Genomic DNA, 6,116 nt, shown 5'->3' on the forward strand with positions numbered 1-6,116 from the left:
TCACCTAACTTACCTTTGTAAAAAGGTGGTTAGCAAGCTAGTTGAAGGAGCTTGCAAGTATAATGAAGCCAAAGCAAATGATCCCTATTCATTTTCTGATAAGTTTGACTGCATTTCCGGTAACTTAAAAGTAATGAAAAGTTGCCACAAGCTGAGAGTAGATCTCAAAGAAGTAAGTATTAGATCTACAGTTGCAAGGGAAAATGCACAAACATCTATGAATGCTATTTTTTCTAAGACTTCTAACTCTACTTCTGCTAAATTAGTTAACAAGAAGAAATTACCCAACACTGCTTGGGTTGCTAAATACACTTAAACTCATTATGTGCAGGGCAAAATGAAGAAGGTTATATGGATCATAGACAGTGGATGCTCCAGGCATATGATAGGTGATAAGGCCCTGCTATCATAATTTGAAGAGAAGGTTGGCCCTTTGGTGACCTTTGGAGATAACATCAAAGGATTCACAATAGGATATGGCAAGTTTGTTTCTGGAAATGTTGTCATTGATGATGTAGCATTGGTAGCTGGTCTTGAGATAAATCTTCTCAGTGTCATCCAGTTTGCAGACAAAGGTTTTAAAGTTCTAATTGACAAAGAAGAATGTATTTTTATTAGCAAGAAAACCAATGAAGTTGCTCTGAAAGGAGCAAGGAAAGGAAGCTTATTTATTGTAAACTTGGACTCAACAAATGAGGATGGAATTTGTTGCTTCTACATCAAGGCATCCATAGAGCAAAGCAAGTTATGGCATAAGAAACCCTCACATCTAAACTACAAGGTAATCAACACTCTGATCAAGAAAGAGTTGGCGAGAGACATGCCAAAATTAGAGTTCGCTCAAATTGAAGTATGTGAAGCCTGTCAGAAAGGAAAAATAAAAAGATCTAGTCACAAGTTAAAAACTGTGAATTCCATAAGTGCACCATTGCAACTTATTCACATGGACTTCTTTGGGCCAGTAAATGTCTTATCAATTTTAAGAAACAAATATGCACTTGTGATGTGGATGATTTCTCAAGATATACTTGGGTAGAATTTATGCACTCTAAAGATGAGACTCCACACATCATAATAGAGCACATAAAGAAGATAGAAAAATAGGCTGAAGATCAAAACTGTGTAAAGAGATTGAGAAATGATAATGGAACAGAATTCGGAAATGCAACATTGAGTAAATTCTGCAAAAACAAAGGCATTGTTCAATATTTTTCTGCTGATAGAACACCTCAACAAAATGGGGTAGTTGAGAGAAAGAACAGAACATTAGTAGAAGCTGCAAGGACAATGCTGCAAGATGTCAATCTACCAACTAGGTTTTGGGAAGAAGTTGTAATTACTGCATGCTACACTCAAAATAGATATCTCATTAACAAGATTTATGGCAAATCACCTTACTCAATCATGTCTCAGAGAAAGCCTACTGTAAAGCACCTTCATGTGTTTGGAATCAAGTGTTACATTTTAAAAGACAACTCTGAATATATGGGAAAATTTGACTCAAAGGTTTTTGAATCAATTTTTCGGGGATATTCATTGGAGAGAACTGCCTACAAGGTTTATGTAATTGATCAAAAGAAAATCATGGAAAGCACATATGTGACTTTTGATGATGAAAAATTTCCATGCTTAGAATGCCTTGATGATAATGAAGCTGAAGCCCTTGCATTTGAAAATCTCAACATTAACAGTGATTCTGAAGAAGAAGCTGAAGTCAATGCACAACAGATGATAAATGAAGAGACTACTGAACAGGAAAATCATGGAAATCGAAGCTCATCTCAAACACCTGAATTTGATAGCACAAACTCAGGAGGAGAAAGAGAATAAGGATCTACTAGTCATACCAATAGTGAAGAAAATGATGAAGGCACCAGTTAACAAACTCACACCAGAAAATGGGACAGGATTCACAATTAAAATGCAATAATTGGTGATCCCAATGTTGGTGTAAGGACCAAAAATGCAACTGCTAATGAATGCCTACATGCATGCTTTCTGTCTCAAGTAGAGCCTAAGAAACTGAAGAAGCTTTAATGGATCCTGATTGGATATCTTCCATGCAAGAAGAGCTTAATCAGTTTGAAAGAAACAAAGTTTGGGAGTTAGTTACTGCACCAAAGAACAGAAGTGTAATTAGAACAAAATGGGTGTTCAGGAACAAAATGGATGAAAATGGTATAGTTACCAGAAACAAGGCAAGGTTGGTTGCAAAAGGCTACTCACAGGAAGAAAGAATTGGTTATGATGAAACTTTTTCTCTAGTTGTAAGACTTGAAGCAAATAAGGATTTTTCTAGCATTTACTGCACATTCAAACTTCAAAGTGTATCAAATGGATGTCAAGAGTGTCTTCCTAAATGATGAGTTAGAAGAAAAAGTTTATGTGCAACAGCCACCTGGCTTTGAAGATCCGGAATTTCCATATTTTGTGTACAAGCTACTCAAGGCCCTATATGGACTAAAGCAGGCACCTAGAGCTTGGTATGACACACTGACAGATTTTCTACTTAAACATGGCTTCACTAGAGGAACAATAGACAAGACACTCTTCCACAAGCTGCATGGTGGTGATATGATCCTAGTTCAGATATATGTGGACGATATCATCTTTGGTTCTACTAATGAGAAGCTCTGTCAAAGATTCTCTAAGCTTATGCAGAGTGAATATGAAATGAGTATGATGGGGGAATTAAGTTACTTTCATGGACTTCAATTCAGTTAAAGAAGTGATGGAATTTTTATCATCCAAACTAAGTATGTTAAAGATTTATTGAAAAAGTTTGGCATGGTTGATTGTTCACCTGCATCTACACATATGTCTACAGCAACAAAGTTGGATGAAGATAAAAAGGATAAGAGTTAAGATATTATAAGCTATAGAGGAATGATTGGATTGTTGCTTTACTTAACTACAAGCAGACCAGACATCATGTTTGCTACATATCTGTGTGCAAGATTTCAAGCTAATCCAAAAGAATCACATTTGATGTTTGTGAAGAGGATTTTTAGATACTTGAAGGGGACTCCAAACTTGGGATTATGGTATCCTAAAGGAACTACTTTTAAAGCTGTTGGATACACATATGCAAATTTTGCTGGATGCGGGGTTGACAGAAAGAGTACTACTGGAAGATGTCAGTTTCTTAGACAAAGACTTGTATCATGGTATAGCAAGAAATAACAATCTGTGTCAACTTCCACAGCTGAAGCAGAATACATAGCTGCTGGAAGTTGTTGCTCAAGTGCTTTAGATTAGAAATCAGCTAATGGATTATGGCCTAGTGTTACACAAAATTCCAATTATGTGTGACAATACTAGTGTTATATCTATTGTGGCTAATCCAGTTAATCATTCTAGGGTAAAGCACATTGATGTAAGGTACCATTTTATTAGAGAACATGTTGTAATGGTACCATTGAGCTCATTTTTGTTCCAACAGAAAAACAATTAGCTGACATTTTTACTAAACCTTTGGATGAACCTACTTTCACTAGACTTATAGGTAAAATAGGAATGTTAAATTCTCCATCCTAAGCAAGAACTCAGCTAATGTGTTACAGCAGATTAATTTCTAGTAAATCAAAATTAATTTGATTTAACTAGAAATTAACTGAAATATGGATTATAAATATTTCAGAAATATCTGCATATTTATTTTTCAAAATTCAAAATTCAGCTTGGAATTTTTCAAATTCTAAGTAAACTGTCTAATTGTTAATTTACATCTTTAATATGTAAAATTAACATAAGGCGGAATCAAAGTGATCAAAAGTATATTGAGAACTGAGTTCTCGATAAGTCAAGTCATTTTGAGACTTCTCGAGTGAGTTCTCGATAATGACTTCTCAAGTGACTTCTCGATAAACTTTATTATGACTTATCGATAAGTCAGTGTAGAGTTCTCTAAGTGTTAACTCACAGAGTTCTCTACAAGTATCATTTTAGAATTATAAATAACTCAGAACTGAAATAATTTAATTCATTAAATTATTTTGGTAAAATACTTTTGGAAAAAATGTTCTGATTTTATTTTGCTTTATTCAAATAAAAATTGGAAACAATTCAGTCCATTTTGGACAAACTGAGTATTTATTTAACATTTCGATATGTTAATTTTTAGCTCTCTAAGAGAGTAAATTAAAATGACTTCTCGATATGTAATTTACTTTCAAAATGACTTCTCGATAAGTATACTCGAAACGTCTATTTTTGAGTCCTCGATAAGTCATTTGCTTTTACTATAAATACCTAGACATCTCGATACACATATACTTACGCCTTCAAGAACTCTAAGTGACCTAGCTTTTTCAATTCCAAATCGATTTCTCTCTCGTTTCAAGCCCTTTCTCACTAATTTTTCTTACCCATTCACTCTTACTCAACAACAATGGCACTCAATAATATTAGACTTTAATCCCAGATAAAGGAACCAATTATATTGCTTTCACTGATGCTAACCAAGCCCCTGACAGTTTCAAGGGGTTTGTGAAATTTATATCTGAATCTTATCTTGCAGGCGCTTCAACTGCTAACCCAGTCATATACTTGGATATACTGCATGAATTCCGGACAACAGCAGTAGTGAGAACTATTATGAATGACAACTCTGTGTCCTTGGTGGTAACATGCTCAATTGGAGGCCAACAGACAGAGTTCAATGAGCAAGATGTGAATGCAACCTTGGGTCTTCCAAATGCAAATCTAGTGGAGGTGCCAACCCAGGATGAACTAGCTGAGTTCATGGACTTCATCAACTATGGTGGAAGAATCAACTTGGCAAGTTCAAACAGAACAAACCTAAGGAAGGAATGGTCCTTTGTGTTTGATTCTATAGTAAGGGCCTTCACATGCAGGAAGACAGGATATGACAACATCTCAAGTGTGGTGCAGAAGCTGGTGTTCTCAATAGCCCACAACAGATAATTGAATGTTGGTCTATTAATCCTGGAAGGACTTACCACCGGGCTGACCATGCCCCAATCTGCTAGAGGTAAGGAAATTTTCTTTCCTAGATATATTATGTCTACTTTAAATCATAAAGTATCATACATACATTTGTTGAATGGTATAGACAACACTAAAATAGGCAAGCAAATGTCCAAAATTATATTTGGTTCACTTATTACAAAGAATAAGGTAAATGTGAGTCTGAAAATCACTCCATTCATGATGGAAAGGTTTAAGACTTACCCTTACTGTAACACCCCCAGATCCGGGGTCGGGGATCCGGGTCGTCACGGTCTTTCTTTCCATAATATCACTTCACTTAATTAATAATAATAACCTTATGCTGTGACCCCACACTAACACACACCACAACCCGTTATAGTCTCAGAGATGAAATTTAAATAAGTACAAGACTTTGAATCCACAATTTAAAAGTTATTACAACCCAAAATAATTACTTGATAAATTTACAGTTAATTGCCATTATCTGCCACAAGTTATAATTATACATAATTGATTCTCAAAAGTAGATGGTCTGATCTACAATAGATCTACCTCTGCAGCTATAGCAGCTACAACATCAACGGGAAGACGCGGGACGCTTCCCACGCGCTTGTGCTGGGTCTGCTGGAGTCTGGCCATCTTTCCTAATTGTTGTTGTGTGATGAAGAAATAAAGCAAGGGTGAGCAGCAAGCCCACCAAAATAATATGTATAATGATTAACTATATATGAGCCTTCTCATAGTACTCATGAAAGTCTTGGTCAAAAGAAATGGACCAAGTTTGATATCTTAATGCGATGAAGTCGTAAAATATTCAGTATATATATATATACTTTTCAAAATCTTGGAAGTCCTCTTCCATGCATAATATACACAGAGTTCCAGTTTATAACTGTATAAAACTATCGTTGCAAGGTGATCTCATATATCTAACCTTGTCTCAACGTTTTTCTGAAAATCTTTGACATGCATAAGATAATCATTTGCTAGATATAAGTTTAAAAGATGAAGTTACAAGATACTCCAATATACTTATATCTTTTATAAAGCTACTTGAACTACCACCGTTCAAAGTATTATAAGCTTTTTAAAAAAAAACAAACATACTATAGATGAGACCACAAGTTAAGACTTGAATAGATTCAATCTTTGAAATATTATTG

Source organism: Apium graveolens, chromosome 4 (assembly GCF_009905375.1).
Source record: "Apium graveolens cultivar Ventura chromosome 4, ASM990537v1, whole genome shotgun sequence".
In the NCBI taxonomy this organism is placed as follows: Eukaryota; Viridiplantae; Streptophyta; class Magnoliopsida; order Apiales; family Apiaceae; genus Apium; species Apium graveolens.